The sequence below is a fragment of the Panthera tigris genome, chromosome B2 (genome assembly GCF_018350195.1).
Source record: "Panthera tigris isolate Pti1 chromosome B2, P.tigris_Pti1_mat1.1, whole genome shotgun sequence".
Lineage (NCBI taxonomy): Eukaryota > Metazoa > Chordata > Mammalia > Carnivora > Felidae > Panthera > Panthera tigris.
Genome location: NC_056664.1, coordinates 131,617,580 through 131,640,073, shown reverse-complemented (window position 1 = coordinate 131,640,073; position 22,494 = coordinate 131,617,580). Strand labels below are relative to the sequence as shown.

At 38.8% G+C, this 22,494-nt stretch overlaps 1 long non-coding RNA gene across 15 annotated transcripts in view; it reads left to right on the top strand.

The window, feature by feature from the left end:
* The window catches only part of LOC102958195, a 194,488-nt gene that overhangs the window by 74,007 nt on the left and 97,987 nt on the right, over nt 1-22,494 (top strand). For 12 of the 15 annotated variants that reach the window (XR_006217909.1, XR_006217916.1, XR_006217914.1 and 9 more), the window contains one exon: nt 5,428-5,503. This is a non-coding gene — a long non-coding RNA (uncharacterized LOC102958195). Of the gene's footprint in view, nt 1-2,339; nt 2,620-4,257; nt 4,336-5,427; nt 5,504-22,494 lie in introns of all 15 variants that reach the window. The other 3 variants (XR_006217919.1, XR_006217920.1, XR_006217921.1) reach the window with 3 other exon arrangements.

The following is a 22,494-nucleotide window of genomic DNA, read 5'->3' as shown; positions in this document are numbered from 1 at the left end:
GTGTATGCTTTTGACCATGAATTCATATAGTCAATCCTGAGGTTCTGTAGAATGGGGCATGGCAGCTGTTCTTTTTAAAAAATATTTATTTTATTTAACAGCCATTCTGACAGATAATAAAGATCATTAAATATCACAAAAGATTGTGGCTTCTGCTTCTCAACATATTTTTAGGCTGGTATTATAAAATTTTTTAAATCAAACAGTATACATTTAGAGAGGATCTCTTGTTTTAGAATTGAAGCCAGGTCTTGGGAATTTAAAAAACTCAGATACTCTTCCCGGAGTGAAATAAGGGGGCAAAGGGACAATCCACGGTGGATTACGATGCAATGATGAGAGTTAAAAATAGAAGTAAGCAGCACGTACTTTGGGAGATGAAGGAACACAGCAAAAACAGCCTGGGAGAGGTCAGGAAAGGCTTCTGGGAAGATAGAACCTTAAAGGGGCAGAGAAGTAGGGATAGAGAGGATAGGGGGTTGAGACAAAGTGTGGTGTATTTAGGTTGAGATTCATTGTAATGGAGGAGAGGGAGGCAGGCAGAGAGAGGGGAGAGAGAGTTTGAATGTTTTAAGAAGACTGTTACAGAAAATTATTGCTTTAGATTGAGTTCCTCATTTGAACCACGAGAAAAGAAAATTACTTGAGTTCCTATTTTCTTGGTTCCCCACCCAATGGTATCTAACTGGAATTCTAGATGCGGAGGAGAAAAGTGACTCCACTCCTCACTATACCCTAGGATGCCCTAAGGTTTTATGGCTTCAATCTCTGAGGAGCTCCAGGAAAGAAAGCCCATGGATGACTAAGCTGAATGAAGGGAATTGTTGAACCCAGCTCTTTGGTATAAAGTTTTTGAATTAAAATTACTTTTCCTTTTGATTTTGTTCTTACTTCCTCTAGTATTTATAGATTTGATGATATTGCTTTTTTGAGTTGCCCTCTCTCTCTTGCTTTTCCATCCTTCCTCTCTTCCTTCTTATTACTTTGAAGGATTCCTCAAATAATTGGCCAATTAGGACTTTCTCCCCCTGCGTGGGCCCAGAGCTTTTGTTCAAGGCTTTAAGCCTTAGTGTCCCATCCTATACTGTCGTGCCCCTTCACATCCTCTGCATTAGATTTTAAGCAAAATGTTCACAGTCAGAATCAAAGTCATGGTCTCAGTCATGGTAAAAATGAAGTAAAAATTGGTCCCAGAGAGATGGTATTTAGACTGATTTGAGAAAGGACTCTTTTTTTCAAAGTGACTGATTTTCCAGAGTAAATTTCTATAGTCATTTCTAGGCCTTTACAGTGAAGGAAGCTTTTCTTCCCATTCCTTCTTCTTCTTCTTCTTTTTTTTTTTTTTCTTGTTCTTTCTATAAAGGTTAATGCCTTTGAATGTCCTCCAAACAATATACTTTGTGTCTTTTATACATTTTTGCAGTTCTGGCTCACTTCTTACGTTGCTGGGTAGGGAGTTGATTGGCACCTCTCATAAATGATAAGTAACTCCCTTTGAGAGCAGGTAACACGGAACTTCTGCCCTTTGACTTTGCCAGCATGCTTTCTGCCAGTCAGGACGTAGTCTTCCATGGAGAAAGCCTCTTTGTTTCAAAGGTTTCCTGGCATGGATTAGGAATAAGCAGGGCTGGGTTCACAAAGGTGGGCCCACAATGGACATTTGTTTCTCACAGTTCTTCATCCGGGCCAGGAAAGGCAACTCTTGCGACCTCCTGTCAGTTTGTAGCCCACTGCCACAGAGAAAAAAGATTCACTCCTTTGAGAGACACTCGTTTCTTCGTCTAAGCCCTGAAAATGAATTCTGTGCAGCATACAACATTATCTGGGGAACTGGAAGCCATTGATTCAAAAGCAAAATTAGGTTACAGATACTAACTTTCACCCCCTCGAGAGATGGTTGATGTGGTCATCGCAGGAAGATGTTCAATTCAATTGAATCGGGCCCAAATCCAGGAACAACCATGGCTTATTTTTATGACTGCACTGTGTGGATCAGACCACATATTCCCCTGACATCATTCCTGGGCCTATGCTTTGACTAACCACCCCCTCCCCACCCCCGCCCAAAGCCGCCTTTCTCAGTTGAAGGGGTGGAGGGGTGAGTACAAAATCTTTTCCTCTTAATGATAGAGAAATAAACAGGATTGTCACATCATTTATTGGTATGTTATTATCATATCGGTATGCAAAGGGTGAGTTCTATGGGCCACAAGACTGACCCATCAAAATTTTCATGCTCCTGGGCTTGACTACTGTGTGTTTATGGGCCCAAGGCAGGGAGATGATGGCTTGCCTTGATGTAAAATGAAATCCCCATCCCTTTGTTTTTATCTTGACAGCTTCTGGTGCCACCGTTGCTTTTTGGTAAATCTCATTATGTGGTCTGAGCATCTAAATGAAAGATCCTTTTCTGCCAGCATACTGAATAAACACTACTCCTGCTTCTGGAATCCTTATGAGCGCCTCTGTGCATCAAACAGCTGCATCAGCTTTATCGGAAATAAGTTTGTTCCTGGGCTGGTATTTCTCAGTGAAGGGCATGTTTAGCATGGCAAGGCTAACTAGGAAATCATTTTGATAAGCAATACAAAAATCTTCCTGACGGCACATCTTCTCAAGGTCTTTTTCCTTTCTAAAGCAAATGTTAGATCATGATTTTCCAAATATGTACAGTAGTGAATTATATGCTTCTTACTGTTTGAGATTTCATGCTGCACAATTGTTCTGCCATTTTTGGGATCAAACTGCATTTTCCCTTTTCAACTGCAATTTCTTTCCAGTCATCAGGAGTTCCACATAGAAATTAAAATGGGAATCAAGGCTCTTGCTGTTAAGTAATTCTTTTGTGACCCTACCTGATACTTAGATACAGAGTAAATATCTAAATGAAAGGCTATATTCAAACAGTTCAGTGACATTAATAATGCCACTATTTTAAGTTATTAACACATAAAAATTTCATAATATGTTTTTCTTTAATGCATTGGTTTAAAAATATTGAAATGATAGCCTAAGGGTAAATTATCGTGATTTTATATATAACAACTAAGAGCTGTATATTTTTGTTCCTATGATTTAAAAGAATATATACATCAAAAGTCTATTACTTTCACATTTATAACTTACTACACTTGTGAGATTCCAGCTGGCATTTATAAGCAGCAAGGATCTTGTACTTAAAAGCACTGAATCATTTTTATTCACAAAAGAACCCTATTAAAGGGTGTAGTAAGATGTTGAAAATTAAAAAAATGCTCAGGCCATTGACTTTTAATGGTTCACGTGACCGAGCACATTAGATGAGGCATGTTTGAGTGTTTTCAGTTCATAGGCTATTATTTCTTCTCCCAGATTTCAGGGAGGTCAAGTTGTTGGCATGAGAGACAGATAGGAGTGGGACCCAGGAAGGGTCTGCAGAGATGACAGTTCTTCTACTCTGAAGGGCACTGCTGTTCCCAAGGCTGCATTACCACGGGGCCGTGGCCACCTTGGTGGTACCCATCTGGTAGAAAGCTCTGTCTTGAGCCAGCACAGAGACTCCCAGCCAGCCGGGTTGCATGCTATCACCCTTCCCACTGGGCTTGTGACCTCAACCTCATCACCAGGCAGTTTTAATTCTCTAGTCTGAGTGCACAAATATGTGTCTGAAAGCATATCAGAACCTTTACCTAATGATTTTTCATTCCGATCACTCGCCACTTTCAGTGGCCATGTTTGAGGGCTACTGACGGAAAGGAAGTGGCAATAATTTGGTGGAAGTATACAATTTCGTAATCCTCACTCTATTTTCTTTCTTCACTCTCAATGCATTTTTATCATGCACATGGGGCTGGGGTTTCAGAGAGTTCCCATTGGCATGCTTGTTTGGGAAGCTCTGCCGGGTGGCTTGTGGACACAATGGAATGGAAATGAGCATGAGATCATAGGACAGTGCTGTCCTATGATTAATGTCCTCAGATTAATCATGCATTCTGAGCTTAGGTAGGTCAAGTCTTGGTTTCTCATTCCTTTTTCAGTTAGGTGGGGCAATAATATCTTACCTACTTATTTCTCAATGCTTTTTGGAAAATAATGTGGGATAACACATAGGAGCAAGTTTTTAAAGTCCATACTCAGATGGACTTAGTCATCATTTCTGGTATCATTATTGTAATAGAGGACATAAAACATACAGCTGGCTAAGCACCTTTATGTTCAGAAACTGATTGTGTGAGAAATCTGTTCTCTCACCCCTTCTTTCCTTATATTCCTCCTTAGAATTAAGAAGCCATCAGCATTGTGCATATCTGTTTTGGATTTGTTTTAGGGGGAAGTGCCCAACACATTAGGATTAAGGTGAGCATGGCTGTAGTGCAAGATTTTCTATACCCATGCTATGTGCCCTCTGCTTTTGTAGCAAAGAAAATAATAAATACCAGTTTATTTATTTATATTTATTATCTATCATGCACTGTCCTATATGCTTTCTCTGCATTGCCTTTTAATTCTTACAAGATCCCTGTGATAGCAGCTGCTATTATTATCCTAATTTTACTTTATTTTTTATTAGAGAGAGAGAGAGAGAGAGAGAGAGAGAGAGAGGGAGGGAGGGAGGGAGGGGCAGAGAAAGAGGGAGAGAGAGAGAATCTTAGGCAGGCTCCAGTGTGGAACCCGACATGGGGCTCCATCCCACGACTCTGGGATCATGACCTGAGCTGAAATCAAGAGAAGGATGCTCAACAGACTGAGCCACTCAGGGGCCTGTATTATCCTCATTTTAGAGATTATGAGATGAAGCTCAAAAAAGATTAGTTAACTTTCTGAGTATCTCAGGACTCATAGTTATCTCAGAGAGAAAACTTGCATTGTGCGGAAGTTGCCCTTTAAGTATATTCTTATTTCTTTAAAACATTTTTTTTTGGTAGTTATGTGAAAGTAGAGTATCAATCAATATTAGTCTGGAAGGATCTGAAATTAGGCAACAGCATTTGCTTAGTGGATAACCAAACACAGCTGCTGGAGGTGAGATGTTATAGAAACACAGAAGCATGCAGGAAAGCTGGAGTAATTAGTCAATAATGATTGAGGCACAGGGCATTTCCTAAGGGAATATCAACCAGCTGGGAGGAGTTGACAGACCAAACCACATTACAGTTCATTAACTACAACAGTCATTATTCCTAGCGAATGTCTTATTTTGAAGTTAATACCCTGGCTTGAATATATGTATTTAACACAAACTGCTTGATTCTTCTTGTACTGGATGGATTGAAGGGGCTTTGGTAAGGTAAAGTCTATGAGAGGGACGGAGGGTAGTTCTCTAGAGCAAAATATGAGGGCAAAACTATGTATGAGTGAAAAGGAAGGTATATGTAAATACTATAGACTTCATTTGTCAGTCATTGAAATTGGAATTTATTTATCTATTCTTTTCCCCCCACTGCAAAGGAAAGCATTATATCCTGCCAATAAGATCAAATGAGCCAGTGTTCACCTGCAGAACTCAGCAAGGCAGTGCACCCAGGTAAATAGTAAGCTAAGATAAAGTCTACCAATGAAGCAGAGTGGTAAAGAGGGGAGAGAAAGAGGGAAGGAAGACAGAGTTTCAAAGAAAGGAGCAAGAATTAGCAAAATGGAAGACATTAAAGAGAAGGTAAGTAAGTATGGATGACCTCATAGAGAATTCTGGCCACTTGATCTTTCCCTTTTACTGTATCAGCCCCTGTACAGTTTCTCTCTTCCCTGCCTGTTTCACATTTCTCCCAGAACCCCTCATTACTCCCACTGCTCTCCAATAACCCTAACCCTCTTCCCACCACTTGGATCTTCTCCAGAAGACTTCCATTGTTAGTGGACGCCAAGTTTGGAGCATCCCAAGCAGGCTGGTAGCTTAGAGCCTTTCAAACCAGTGCTGTTCAGATAATGGTTAAAGAGGAAGGAAGGGCAGGGGCCGGCTCAGCTTTTCTTCTGTTCTTCCATGGATTTCCACTCTGGTCCCAGACTTGCACAGCCCATTTGCAGAACAGCAGCTCTGCAGGCCATCAGAGACTCACTTCTTAGAAAGTAGTATGGCCCTTTCTTTTGTTAATACTTGAATTGAGACTTGCTGCCCAACAGAAGGATGTCTTACTTTCCCCACCTCAGGAAGGCAAATTTGCCTTCTTCATGTATAATATTGCAGCATCTCTTTGAGAGAAGTTCAGGTAAAAATAATTTTTTTCCCAGTGACATTTTAATACCTCATATAAGTGGGTCCTCTGGGAAGCTTTAAACTGGCTTTCTCAGTAATTTTATTAACCAGAAGGGAACTCCCTCATTTTCCATCATCTCTTTCTTCTTTCAACTCTACTCCCACTCCATATCTCTCTCATACATACACACTTATAAACTGAATCCTTTAAAAATTGATTCTGATTTGTCATCTGTGCTCTTGATTTTATCCTTTTCTATATCTTTTAGGAGGGTACTTGCTCAATTATAAGCTCTATTTCTACAAACATCAAATCTGTTTTCTTATAAACCTACAATTTTGATATTAATTGATCAATTATAATTTATATTGATTATTAAATATTTGATTTGTGTCAACACTTTAGCATCTATTATTTTTTTAAGTTTATTTATTTATTTTGAGAGAGAGAAACAGAGAGAGAGAGAGGAAGCAAGGGAAGGGCAGAGAGAGAGAATCCCAAGCAGTCTCCACACTGTCGGCACAGAGCATGACGTGGGGCTCAGACTCACCAACCATGATATCACTACCTGAGCCAGAATCAAGAGTCGGATGCCCAACTGACTGAACCACCCAGGTGCCCCAGCATCTATTATTTTATGAATATCCCATAAGCGTCTTATGTAATTAGTGTAGTTGACGTTTTAAATATGGGGAAACTACTATCTAGAAAAGTTAATTAGGTCACATAATAAAATAAGGAGCTGATCCAGTATTTAAAGCCAGTACTGTCTGAATCTATAGCTTTTAACAATTATAGTATAGTTCTCTGATGTGTCTGTACCTTTTTCTATACTTCCCTATAGAAGTACTTCTATACTTCTCCCTTCACCCTGGGAGGAAAGTGGTGATATTCTGTCGAAACTGTCTAATGGCCAGTGCAGTAACAATTCTCAATCTCCCTTGGTCTTGATTTTTCTGAAGCACTTGGCACGAAGACACTCTTTTCTTGTCATTTCTGTTGACACCATTTTGTCCTGGTTGTTCCCTATTCTGACCACTTGTCAGTCACTTTCCTTGGCAGCTTTGCTTCTTTTGCCCCCTGTAGGTTAGTGTTCCTTGGGTTCTAACCTTGACCACAATGATCTTGTCTATACTCATAGTGCCAACTCAGTCATTCAAAACTCTATCTTCAATATAGACCTTTCACCTCAATTTCAGAATATTATTTCTAGCTGCGTACAAGATATTTACACATGAATGCTTTACACAGAGACTACAAATGCAACAGATAGGAAGTTGAACCCATTGTCTTCTTCCCACAACTGCTTTACTGTGAATGCAAATAGCACCACGCATACTCTTACTACATTCCCAAGCCTTGTTGGCTTCCTAGACTCCTTCTCGGTCCCCACAATGAATCGATATGCCCCATATCTGCTATAGACTGTCTGTGTCCCCCAAGTTAATATGTTAAAGCTTTAACCCCCTGTGTAACGGTATTGGTGGTGGTGGTGGGGGGGGGATTAGGTTTAGATGTGGTCATGAGGGTGAAGCCCCCAGGATGGGATTTGTGAACTTATAAGATGATGAAGGATCATAGATTTCTCTTTCCACAATGTTGAGGTTATAGTGAGAAGGCAGCTGTCTGTGAACCAGGAGGAGGCCCCTTAACAAGAAGCCAGCCAATGCTGGCACCCTGATCTTGGACTTCTATCCTCTAGAACTGTGAGAAATAAATATTTGTTGTTTAAGCCATGTAGTTTATGGTATTCTTTTATAGCATCCCAAACTAAGACAATAACCTTCCAATTTTTCCAAACTACACCATCCTCTGTACTTTTTTCAGACTTTCGTTATCATTCTCTTGAACCATTGTCCTTCTTCCTGAATCCTGTTGTGATTTCACTTTTATCCCCACAACCTATGAAAACCCATCCCTGGAACAGTCACCAGAGTTAATTTTCTGAAATAAGCATCTGATCATGTCATGATAGGCAAAATAAATGACATCTTGAAAGCTGGGGTGACTTTAAGCAGTTAGCTCTGGATAGATATTGGGTTCTACAGATGAGGCCAGAAAGTCACTGGGACACAAATCAAGGAAGTCTCAGATGCCAAACTCCAGATTAGGGGTCAGCAAAATTTTCTTGTTTGGTGTGGCTTTGTGGCCACATACAGTCTATTACATTTTCTTCTTATTTGTCTCCATCCTTTAAAATGTGAAAACCATCCTTAGCTTGTAGGTCACAGAAAAGAGGCAATGGGCTATATTTTACATCCCAGAACTTGAATGGATTTTAAAGGAAACTATTATTGTATAGTTTTTCTCATTTTAATGTAGGAGGGAGATGTGGTCTTCTGCTCTTCCCTAAATCCTCTGAATTGTCTCTACATTTATTCCTCCATCATCCTAGTGTGCCTGTTCATATTCTGCTGCTGGAAAACTGGAAACTACATTTAAGCCTTCTTCGAGCCGAGGGTCTAAGTGTGATTTTGGTTTGGCTAGCTAGGTGCATTCCCATAAAACACAAAGGCAGAAAGTAAATCTGAGGTTGCCTTTCAGTTGCTTCATCTGTTTTTTTGTTGCCAATCATGGTCATAAAGGCAGTGGGTATTGCTGTGACTGTGTTAGCACAGGTCCCTGTGACCTGTCATTAGTTTTGTGTTCATGGGGAAGCAGGCATGTAGTACGGGGCATCTATTTATCTGGTATGTGACAGGTTCTGGAGTGAACAGTCCTGGTGGTAGTTCCCTAATCTCTGGATTGTAGTTAAGACAGCATATTTTTGGAGTCAATACTCGCAGAGGTGACATCCCAATTCCCCAGCTTTCTGACTGTGGATGAGGTGGCAAATGTCCATATAGCCTAGTGTTCTCTGAGTCATTCTCAGAGGCAATGTCTAGAGCCTTTTCTTCTGCCCTTCTACTGATTCTGTAGAAACCTTGATAGTTTTATGCTTAAAATGTCTAGAATCGTTCTTCTTAGCTTTCAACTGATGCCTGACAGTGTCTTACTATCATATTTTTCATTTGGATCGAACTTCTGTTGTTTGCAAAGCACTTTTACCTACATTGTCTCATCTAACCCTGCTGCAAATACTGTTTCATTGAATTGAACATGCCACAGTTTACAAATATACTTTTAAAAATGTATTACTATGAATGCAAAAATACCAGTTCTACTTAACCATGGAAAAATGTTTTTTAATTACCTAGAAATAATTTTATGTTATGCTTATGTATTTTCTTTCCCTTAGCCCCAGACGAGTTTGCTAATTATTCTTTATGTGACTTAGTACTTAAAGTGTCCATAGCAGGTGTGTTAACATAGCAAACAGGTAATAGAACCAGGTGATAAATGAATGAAATCTACCTTGCCCTGTGCTATGCTTGCCCCACATTAAATTCCTGAGTTCTCAGTCCAGAGGTTTCCAAACTTGGTTTTAGCAGAGAAGGGGGTTAGAGAAAGCCAGGGAGATGGGTTGGGAAGGTGGCAAAAGTGTCATGGCCAGGTACTCACCTTCATAGTTCTGGGCTCCAGGGTGGCTCTAAGCAGTATGTTGGTCACACACACTGACATGGATTACTGAAAGCAACCATACAATGTAAGATGCATCTTAATTTCAGTTGCTAAAATGGAGAAAATGTGCATCTCATAATCAAAGGATGATATTTTTATTACCATTATACAAATGAGAAAATTCAGACTCCGGGATTTTGATGACTTCCAGTAGCTACTAAGAGGCAGAGACAGGAATTAAAGCTAGATCTTTTGCAGCCAAATTCTGTGCTTTGTAGACAGACCTTGCCATAACTGTCCCATCTGCAAGCTATAGATCTGAGGTAGTGAGCTAAATTTTCAAAGAGAAAGATAATGCAATTTCCTTGGATCTTGTGGAAATTCCTTGTTAGTTTTTCTTAAATCATTAGACAAGAAATTCTTAACCTGCAGGGCTCAGCTCAAAACACTCAAATGGATGAGAATCTGGAAAGTCATTTTCCTTGAGCCTTTTCATATCTTTAAAAGCCTACTTCATCCAATGCTGTGTGCATGTGACGCTATCATCCCACAGCTAAAAACAGAGTCTATTTCAGTGATGCCTTAAATTCACAGAAAATGAAACAAAATCCCAGATAATGACAACCATTTTAGAGTCTGTTAGGAATCAAATAAAAGGACTCAACAGCATGTCACTGAGAAGAATTGAATCAAGAATGAAGCAGATTTAGTGGTACCTCCTTAAGGTAATGATGAAACACTGATTTGCCTAGGATGTCTCCATGCAACAGCTCTAGTAGGTCACTTCTAATTACCTTTCCCTCTCTGGGCTATATATAGATAAATGCTTGGGTTATTAAAATGCCTTGTAGGCTGGTTATTTAATTGCTACAGAATTGATTTCACTAAGGAAAGAAAAACAGATTAGAGTCTAAGATGTAAATGTGAAACTTGACAGACTGCAGTGTGTTGCTCAAGTCTATCAATAGAATTGTCAGCCCACAGTTTCTAGCTGGCTATTATGGATCCGTGTAATACAAGAAGAACACATTTGACAACTATAAGAGAAAATGTAACTGCTCTTCCCTCCAAAATAGCAAGAAATGGTGTATTTTCGTCTTATTTCCATGCTATCCAGCATATTATACATTATGAAAAATAATTTTAAATTGGAATGGCTTCCCTGTTTGCTCACGAAACATTCATGCTTTCATTTTGCTCTTTTTCCCCCCCATTGTTTCTTCCTCATTTCAATATCACAGGTGGTGGTTGTATGCTCTATTTTGAACCCTAGAGAGGTAAATTGCATATTCTTGCTATGTCTCATGACTACAAACCAGAGAACACATGACATGCATTTTTTTTGTGATTTTTATTTTGGAAAAAAATCTTGCCATTTCAGACACACTAGAGAAAGATATAATCAAATAACAGAAAATAGACTGAATATTACTTTAAAATTCATGTATGTAACATTCATTTCCCCAAGAAGTATCAACACTACTGTGGGTTCAATGATAAACGAGACAAAGATCTTGTTCTCATGTTCCCTCCTTTCCAAATGAGAGGCACACCAAGACAGAAATGTAGTGATAGGTCATGACAAGTGTAATGAAGGCATATTTTATTAGTATATTTTAAGACCTATTTTTCTTCCTTGCAATTATGACATTAGGGTAAGTGTATTAGTCTGCTTAGTCTGCCATAACAAAATGCCACAGTCTGGGTGGCTTGCGTGACAAAAATTTATTTCTCACAGTTATAAAGTCCAAGAAGTCCCAAATCAATGTGTAGGCAGGGTAGATTTCATTCTGAGACGTCTTCTTTTGGCGTGTAGGCAGTTATCATCTTGCTGTGTGCTCATGTGGTCTTCTGTGCATGTCCAGAAAGAGAGAGAGGGAGCTCTCTGATGTCTGTCTCTTCTCATATGACACTTATCAGATAAGGCCCCACTCTGTGACCTCATTTAAACATACTTATTTCTTTAGAGTCTCCATCTCCGAAGATAGCCACCTGAGTATTAGGGCTTCAACATATAAATTTAAGGTAACTCAAACATTCAGCCCATAATAGGTAGAGCGCGAAGGTAGTCAATGCTGTGTGAGTCAGTGCAGAGTTTTATAAGGATGATCACATATAGCCTTTTTGATAAGATGACCTTTGAACAGAGACCCCAATAAATGAGGTGAGCCCAGGTAAATAACTTGGGAGAAATCTTCCAGGCAATGGAATAGTAAGCGCCAATGTCCTGCAACAGAAGCAGGCATGGTGTGTTTGAGAAGGAGCAAGGAGGGCAGAAGGTTTGGGCTTCTCAGAAGAAGACTGTTGGGAGATGAGGATAGAGAGGTCATGGGGTCCAGTCCAACAAGATTGTCATTGTCAACTTGATCAATCCTCGTACTCCATTTTATAGAACATATTTTGTAATGGTTAATTTTGTATTCTGAAGTAAGATTCATAGAACAAACAAACTAACTAGGCGAATATATTTGGGAAGAGCATATAGTAGGCATACGTAACACATGGACCATAATAACTTAAGACATGCACCAAATAAAAGTAGACAAAACCTTATAGACTTTTAACAAAACTGAAAACATCTGCTTTCCTCAATTGCTTTGATGTTAACATTCTTGTTGAACATGCCAATATACTTTAAAGTGTGTAGGTAAACAGATAGCACAAAGGGAAGTTTATGTTAAGATATAAAGCCTGCAAGATCTCTGATGAAATAAGGTCTGAATGAATGCCATTTTCCTTAATCAATTTTTTCTGCAATGTGTTTAGATATTTGTTAGTCAGCCCTTTATTATGTGATGTGCCTCATAATTCTATATGTTCCCAAACTAAGGGAGAGAAATTGTTTATACTTGTTTTTGGCTAATGTGAAGCTGTTTGTTTTTGTCATAAATGGTGGAAAAGGCTGTCAAATTAGATGGAGCTCTGAACTGGAATTCTGAAGGGAAAAGCGGAGTTTCATACACTGCCTAAAAGATACTGAAAGGGTAGGAAATGCGAGACAGTGAAGGAAAGTTAAATGAGCACACAGCTTACTTGATATGGAGAAGAGCAGGCTGGACAGAGCCCAGCGGCCTCCAAGGCTTGGGCAGCTCCTCCCTGGCCTACCCAATGACCTGGATTTTATGTGACTTTCCAGGATTAGGGAGGGAAATATCCACCTGCCACCTGTGAAAAATAGCTAATACCTGTACACACAAGAACATTTCTGGGTGAAGGGAATTAAGGTGGGCACTTTTGGGAATGAGCACTGGGTGTCATATGTTAGAGATGCATCACTGGGTTCTACTCCTGAAGCCAAAATTACGTTGTATGTTAACTACCTTGAATATAAATAAAATTTAAAGAAAAAGACATTTCTGGCCTATTCTTTCATTGCCTAATATGCTGGACTTACCGTAGGGTACTTCATAATACCGACGTACCTGGGATATTTGGGGTATTATTAGGCATGAAGAGAGTAAAAGGTTATCTAAAGTGACTCAACTTCTTTGATTTATGAATATTTATTTAGAAGTCTGTCCTAATATATATATTTATCCAATATATCACATAAATTCTAATTATATATAATATAAATTATATAAATATGTATATATGTATGTAATAGAAACAATATAAATTATATATAATAGATCTGACATGGGCAGCTAGATGAGATTGTGAATATACTTTAAAAATGAAAGATAGTTTAGGTCATGGCTTCTTTCCTGTCAGGATTTTATATTGTGGAGTTTGAGTAGGTTTTATTCAATAAAATAAATAGATAAAATATGTTAAATATTAGATACTTTTGTCCCTTCAAAATTTAGATAAACTCCATTATACATATAGAGATCATTGTAACTTTTGGCTAAAAAGTTGTAGTTGCATTGTTAAATGCCAGGTTTTGGTTCTTCCATCTAGTTGGGTTATATGCTTTTTGGGTCTATGGAAGTTTCCTCTGTCCCTGGTATCTTGGGTTGCCAGATTACAGGCCAGTGGGGCAGTTCTTGAAAAGAAATGAGGAGTAGTCTGGATTCTGCTTTTCAAATTTTCCCTTCAAGACTAATGGGATTGAGTTGGTCCCACTGCCTTGAAAGGAAGGCATGAAGGGGAGAAGAGAGGCTAGGAGTGACAGCCTAGCACCTTCCATGTGGGAAGAAACAGGGAGAGCAGGCAGAAGCATCCCACCCCTAATGAGGAGGAAATCCTTCTGCCTCATTTGCTCTGCTGAAGAGTAATGAAATTATGTGGTCGTCCAGCCTTGGTCATATTCACAGAAAGATACAATATAACAAATGGATTCCTATTAACAGGGATGCAGTGACTTCTCATTGACTGAAGAATTAACTATTAAAAGCATCAAGTTTTATTTCACAGAGGTTGAATCCTGATGAACCGAGATGATATTCCAAGTACTGAGGACTTTGCCTTGAGGCTATCATCCCAGCTTGAACAGAATTTGAACAGATCAGCTGGAGCCGATGCATTTTTTTTTATCTTGGTCATTAGATTTTATATAGTGCAGCAACAAATAAAACAAAATCATTTCAGAAAAAGAAGCTTATTAGACTTCAGCAGTTTGGTTATGAGTAGCCAAATTTTACTAAATATGAATTTAAATCACTGCAAAACAGAGAAAAAAAATACTAACATCTGATTACTCATAGGTAGCCCTTTTTTAAAAAAAAGTGACCATATTAAGTTAATAATAATAGTGTTAATTGGGCTGGTTAGCTCAATTTTGGAGCATAATATTTTCTCCTTATCTCCACTATTTCTCATGGCTGTGTTCCATAGCCAAAGGTTTTATTTTCTTCATCTCATACTGATATTTCAGAATGTGTGTCGCTCATAAAAAGGACAAAAACAGGAAAGGGAAGGCATCATGTGTAATAGAAAAGCATGAGGCCTGGAGTTAGTTGAGAGAGGAAAAAAGATATAGACAGGTGCCCCCACACTGTGCCAAGGATTTTCCCATTATTATTTGGGTGCACATGAGTTTTAGAGGCAGGGATTGCTACCATTGGAGCTTGGAGATATTCACTAGTTTGCTCTGGGCCACAGGAAATTCTGAGATCCAAATCCAAGTCCATCTGATCCAAAGTGAGTGTTTGCTCCACAAGCCACAATGCTTCTCCGGGGCTGACTTCTACTTGGTAAGGCTTTTAGTATTTCTATCAGGTAGGAATAAATGCCAACTTCAGATTATTACTGGCAAAATGAAAATAGCGCCATGTATGTGAAAGTGTTTTTGCAAACTTCAAAATGCCAAACAATGGAGAGGATACATTGTGGATATATTATGGAAAATTCACCACGATTCTTAAAGTCAAGAAACACTTAAAAATACCCATGCCCCAGTATGGTGTAGTTCACTTGAGTCACCTTCATGACAAGCATGGACAATAATAGTTAAGATATATGTTGCTTGAAAACTATTGCCGAACGCAGTATGTATCTAGAAAATCAGAATCACTAAGAGTAAAACCTTAGCAGCTTTGATGCTGAGGACTGACCATTGAAAAACATTACGTACATAAGTATAGTTTTCAGAGGTGGAACATGGAACAGTAGCATAGGAAAATGTTAATATGATTGAGAGTTGGCTACAAAGAGGGATGTCAGTGGGTTGTGCTAAATAGAAGATCTTTTTCTAGGTACTGTCAGAAAAATCCTTATGCTTACTACTCTTCTAAAAAGGGAGAGGAAAGTAAGGGGGGAAAGCATACACATCGTTTTATCCTTTAAACATGCATCCTTTTGGTCATAGACGGTAATCAGAGACCGCTGACTATTTCTGACTCACAAATCATTTGCAAATTGCCTGGCTACCACTCACCTTGTTTCATCCTTGCCTACACATTTGTCAGCCATCAGAACCACCTACAACAGCTTCCACTCAAATAGCATGGTTACTAACAAATCCCCTCAAAGTGAAAATAAATGTGTGCAGTCGGGTGACACCCTTCCTTTTTCCTCCTTCCCCATGGCTGGGACCCATTTGGCACCAAGCATTATGCTGTCCAGATGGTGGCCACTTCTCTGCTCCTGCTTTAGCACATTCTCTGCCAAGGCTCCGAGTGCCAGTTTTCCGGTGAGAATCTGTTTGCAGGAAGATAGCTGCCTGGGTTATGTCACCTCCCTTGTAGTCTACAACTGAGGCCATAGTGAAACAAGGGCTAGGGCCAGAGAAGAGGGAGGAGGCAGGCAGAGATGGGGTTTGCATGAAAAAAGGAAATTATTGGAGAAACATAATGCACTCATTTACTTGTGTGACTTTCGGTAAGTTATTTGAACACTCTGGACTTTCATTTCTAAAATGAAACAGTTGGACTGGAGGACCACCAGTCACTCCTTATCTCTAACATTCTACAATTTTGTGGCTGTTTGGTGTACATGTTTCAGAAGGATGCCTATGAGCAAGATCCATTCTACATTACAGTGATGATTCTATTATGGCCAGCCACCAGTTTGAGGGAGGAATAAATAAGTTTCAGATACGTGTGGGAGGTAGCTTCTTTATAGCAAAACTAGGTCTGCCTGATGAAACATTTCAGTGAGATCCTAATTTCAGACTGTCATGTTCTTCAATGTTGAGAAGAGTTTTCTAGGCAAGTGCAGATTTCTTGTCTGCAAATGTCTAATTGGTATTGTGTTGGTGCAGGAAAGGATGATTTACTGTGTTTCTACTATAAATTAGATACTGGGGACATTGTGCTGAATAATTTTGAGCCTAATATCCATGGAGCAAGCTGTGCAATAGTTTGTACCAGCAGACTACAGGCAATCTTTCCACAAGAGTGCCAGATTATTATATATACCCTTCAAATATTTTTACTGAAGTGCAGGCCATTCGGAAAGGCTTTCAGGTGGGTTCTGACCTTGTCTCATTTCCCTGCTCTGGCCATCAGAACATGTGTAAGAGTACTGCCCAAAAACCCTTGGTGGGTTCTGGAGCTGTCTAAGGTTCTGAAGTTCCAAAGAGGGAGCCTGCAGCATTGTCACAGGGCTCTGGGCTTTGTTTCAACTTGGCACTGTGTGTGGTGTGTGGCTATAAATATTTCTTTGTAGATCTTGTTACCTACTATGTAAAAAAGTAGAAATCAAGAAGAATGCTTGAGGTAATAAGATACTACTGCTTTGATATTCAGCTTACTCTTATCCAAATTATGAATCATTTCTCCATCAATATGTTTTAATAACTGTTTTGAATATACACTAACACTGAATATTTTGTCACAGTCTACCCACCTTTCCTTCACATTTAAACTTTCATCTGGGAGTGGGTGGGTGGTATTGGTAGAGCTTGATAAAAAAAAAAAAACACTTTTCTTTTTTTTAAATGTGTTGGGATTCTGCACCTGACTGTATATTAAATGGGTGATAGTTTCCTATACTTTAATATGATATATATTTGTTTCCTTTGTGGCACATATCCTCTTGTGCACAAGAATACTCAGGACACAGAGTCATATAAAGCTCAAGAATGGAGCTTTTATAATATTTTAGGTATTAGTCTACTCAGGTTGCCATAATAAAATGCCACAGACTGTATGGCTTAAACGACAGAAATTTATTTCCCCACAGTTCTGGGGGCTAAAAGTTTAAGATCAAGTTTCCAGCTGTTTTGATTTCTGATGAGGATTCTTTCTGGCTGTTGATGACTGCTTTCTCATTATGTTCTCATGTGGTCTTTCCTCAAAGTATGTATGTAGGAGGGAAGAGAGAGAGCTCTCTGGTGTCTCTTCTTTAAGGACACTAATCCTATTATGTCAGAGCCCCCATCTTTCTGAGCTCATTTAACCTTAACTACTTTCCTAGAGGACCTCTCCAAATATAGCCACCTGGGGGATTAGGGTTTCAACATATGACTTGTAGGAGAACACATTTATCCAGTCCATAACAAGAAGGTTATAGATTCTCAGGGGATGTATAATGTAGGAATGGAGGTGGTATAGTTTAGTGGCTAAAAAGTATGGTCTTTGAAGTCAGTTACATCCTAGTTTGAGTTCTGGTTTTGCTACTTACTGTATGACCTTGGGCAAGTTCATTTAGAAATCATTTACTAAATATTTTTTGAGGATCTGGTGGATCTTATGAGAGGAACTGGCCATAGAGTTATAAATATGATAGAAGTAAGCAATACTGTACATGTTAGAGCCCTAGAAATGTAGTGTAAACATGGAAAATATTTGGTGAATTCTAGTTCCTAAAATTTCCTTGTTGATCTGAGCATAGAAGAGACAGGTTTTGCTTCTACTTCTTTGAAATTCCCAGGAAGTGAATCAACTTCCCAAAGGGATTCTGCTTTAGCAAACATTATGCAGTTTCTACAGGGATAGTGGAAACCCTAAGGTTCCTAAGTATGTGCCTGTATATACGTGTGTGAGGTGACACCTGTGTAGGTGGAGAGAAAGAGGGCTGGTTCAAGATGACATGTGCAAAACAGTTTGATGTGGACTGGAACCCCCCACTGTGCACTGAATAGACTGAATAGTGGGGCTTAACCATTACAGATTGCACCACAGAAGTCATGAATCCCTTATGGTCTTTTGAAGTCACTCTCTGTCCCTACAATTCTTGCAGATAAAAAGTAAGATATAAGGGTCTCTTCTAATCAATATCCTGTCTGGATTTTCCAAGTCTGCTTTCTGGAGCCTCTTTATTTCTGGGGTTACCAAGAGTCAAGATGTCAATGTATCAACCAATCCAGCAGATGAGGTAGATTTCTTTACCATTCAATGAGGAAATGAATACGCTTATGTCCACACACTTGTCTGGGTTTGTTCAAACATGGAACACACAAACATACGCACATACTTACTTAAAATATTTTTATTAAGTATAACTGACATATAATACCATATTACTTTCTTTTTTTAATTTTTAAATGTTTATTTTTGAGAGAGAGAGAGAGAGAGAGAGAGAGAGACGCAGAGAGAGAGGGAGACACAGAATCTGAAGCAGGCTCCAGGCTCTGAGCTGTCAGCACAGAGCCCAACATGGGGCTCAGACTCACAAACCATGAAATCATGACCTGAGCTGACATCAGATGCTTAAATGAGCCATCCAGGTGCCCCTTTATTACTTTCAAGTACACAATGTAAGTAATTCTACAATTCCACATATAACCTAATGCTCACTACAATAAGGCACACGCATACTTTTTGGAGGTACAAGAGCATTGAGAGGGTATATATTAAAATTCATTTTGTTTTCTTGTAAGGGAGAAAAATGATTTAGCCTTATCCTCTTGTTTAGAATCCCAGATTACATATTTTATTTATTTGTTTTTAAAATTAAATTGTTACCAAAATGACCTAAAAGGATTTTAAAACCTATCCTCTAGAATCTTCCACAATACCCCAAGTATATTAATTTAAAGTTTGTCAGTCACTTGAGGGTTTTCCAGTTTCCAAATAAATTCTGGTGGCATTAGGGTGTTGCAGAGAGAGAAATGGGCTGAGAGTCAGAAGGTGGGTCCTAATCCTTGGTCAGCCCCAAGTCAATAATTGTCTTGAGAAAGTCACCAGCTGCTTCTCCTGGAAGAAGGCTCTAGGATTCTCTGGGACTTAATATCCTTATCTGAGAAATGAAGGTGTTGGTGCAGATGACATCAAATGCTCTTTCTACCTGATCCTTAAAAATGACTCAGCTAAAATGCCAAAGACACTATGTTAAGTGCTTTCCATGCATTGTATCACTTAATCTTTGTGATGACCATTGTCACTCACATTTACAAACAAAAGCCTAGAGAAGTTAAGAAATTTGCCTTGAGATCTCGTAAATAAATGGTGGCATTTATTTACAAACTGCCAAAAATAGATTATAGGAGTTGCGAAAAAATGGAAGTACCAACGATGGTGCTAAGATTTTTTTTTGCTGGATTTCTAATAAATGTTAACATTGCAATACTGTTCTGTTTAAGAAATAGAAAGGAAATTGTGGGTGAAGGAAAACGGGAGAACTGTAGAACTTTTTGGGAGCTGGGACTCACTTAGTGGAAAGGGACATTGGAAGATGATAGATGTCTGAAAATTAGTTTTGAGGTGTATGTGTTGCTATGATTTAGACTCCCTCTGTTGCTCCAAATACATCTGCGAAGTCTGCAATACATAAAAGGATTTTAGAATACTCCTTTTAGCTTCTTTATTTTCTCCCCCACCCCCACTTTTTTGGTAGAAATCAAGGAGAGGGGGCTGAGTGACTCATATGGCAGAGATTGTGTAGAACTTGAAAGTATGTCAAGACTGTAAGATGAAAAACACTGAGTTAATCTAGTAAAAGTAAATATTTGGAGGTAAGGTATAACATGAGAACCTACCCTCCCCATCCCAAACATATCCCCACTTTACCTCCTTCTTAAAGCTTACATTAGATTTTTCAATTGGATGTAGAATGGGAACTAGTCCAATTTTACCTAGATCTGAAGGGAAAAAGATGATCATAGCCAATGAATGTGCTATGTGTAGAACTGTAATCAAGAAAATTAGAAAGTATAGTCAAATCTATTAAAAGCAATCTGCATGAAGTAGGACAGCTCTACTCCTTTGAGATCAATTCATAGCATGATTGTTAATATATTGGTTTATTTAAATTTATCTTGTCTCTTTACAAAAGTCCTTTGGAACCTTCAAAAATGAAGAAGCTAATTTAGAGACAAATTCTTTGAAAACACTTTCTGTTAGGTTTTTAGGAATCCTAGTATTGGACAGTCAACATTTATTACATACTAGTTACCTTAATTGGTCCTGTGGGAAGATGCAAAGGAACTTCGTGGTCTCTGTCCTTGAGACACAGAGTTCACTTCAGATACAATGGGGTTCTTCTGTATTGACAGAAAGGGTAAGTAGCATGGAATCTCAGCTTTTGAAAGGAAGTTAGAGTACTATACTATTCTTTTCCAAATCTGCAATTTTTATTTTAATATATATGTGTGTGTGTATATATATATATATACACACATATATATGTGTGTGTGTGTGTGTGTATATATATATATATATATATATATATATATATATAAAGAAGAGATGTTCCAGCAACACCTTTTAGCCTCTGTTTTTAACTTAAATCTGACGAAAGGTTGAGAGAATTCTAGAAATATCAGCGTCAGTAGCCTTTATTGTGTGTGTGTGTGTGTGTGTGTGGTGAGAGAAGAAGAAAGAGAGAAATTAGGAATTTTTTCCATATAATAGAGTGCTTGTAGGTATTAAAACTTTTTTAACTGATTTAGGAGACCAGAAAAATTACTAAATCAGTTTCATACTTCAAACTATTGAGTTTTTCCCTATGCTTCATCTGTAATATGTCCTTCATGTCCATTTGCCCAGATGGTACATTCAGTACTGGGCAACCATATGATTTCATTCTCAGAATAAAAATATTATAGTCTGGCATAATATTAGGATTCCATGAATTTTTCATTCATTTTGAACCTTCGGGAAGGAGAAACTTGCTCCTTCCTTGGAAGCCTAGGGTGCTAATGGAAAGCTTGGGCTATGTAAAAAATTATGAACTGAATAGAAATCTGCCTGTAACTTCCATTTATTTATACCAGTTGATCATTTAGAGATACAAATAGAATTGATAATCCCCTTTCTTCATAGAGCCATGAAATATTTGAAGCCATCTACCATGTCAGATAAACTTCCATTCTCCTTTTTTTTTTTTTTTTTTAAATTAAGGCTTATTCATTTTTCAGAGAGAGAGAGAGAGACAAAGCATGAGTGGAGGAGGGGCAGAGAGAGAGGGAGACATAGAATCTGAAGCAGGCTCCAGGGTCTGAGCTGTCAGCACAGAGCCTGACGCGGGGCTTGAACTCATGGAGTATGAGATCATGACCTGAGCTGAAGTCAGAGGCTCAACAGACTGAGCCACCAAGGCACCCCTAAATGTTTATTTATTTTTGAGAGAGAGACAGAGTGCAAGTGGGGGAGGGGCAAAGAGAGAAGGAGACACAGAATCCAAAGCAGGCTCCAGGCTCTGAACTGTCAGCCCAGAGCCAGACGCAAGACTTGAACCCATGAACTGTGAGATCATAACCTGAGTTGAAATTGGACGCTTAACCAACTGAGCCATCCAGGTGTCCCTCATTCTCCTCTTCGTACCCCCTCTGGTTCCCTTTTCCCTAGGCTAAAACTCAGTTTATTCTATTTTTGGGATACAATTTGAAGTTCTGTCATTCACACACACACACAAAAAAACAAAAATCAGTGTGCTTATATCCTTCTTCATTGTCATAATTAAGGCAAATATTTCAAGGGTCATTCAAGTAAATATATATTCATTCAAGTAAATATTTAAGATAAATAATGTAAAGTAACAGTGAGTTATAAATGTTTGAGAGATAAAAATAAAGCAGGACAGACATATAAGATATAGGTGAAGGAAATGGTGTTACAGTCCTTGGCTGAGGGGCGTTCTCACTGAGGAGGTAAGTGTATTGGTCTGGTTTTCCAGAGGAACAGATTGAATAGGATATGAGGACATATTGTTCTATCTATCTATCTATCTATCTATCTATCTATCTATCTATCATCTACCTGTCTATCATCTATCTTCTATCAATCCAGAGATTTATATAAGGATTCATGTGGTTATGGTGGCTGAGAAATCCCATGCTTTGTAGTTGGCAAGCTGGAAACACAGGAGAGCTGATGGTGTAAACTCCAGTCTGATTCTGAGTCCAAAGGCAGAAGAAGACCAATGTCCTAGTTTAAGGACAAGGCATAAAAGAAAAATTTTCCCTTACCCAGCCTTTTTTTCCTAACTAGGCCTCCAATAGATATGATGAGGCCTACCCTACACTGGGGAGGGCCATCCTAGTGGAGGTCTAGGT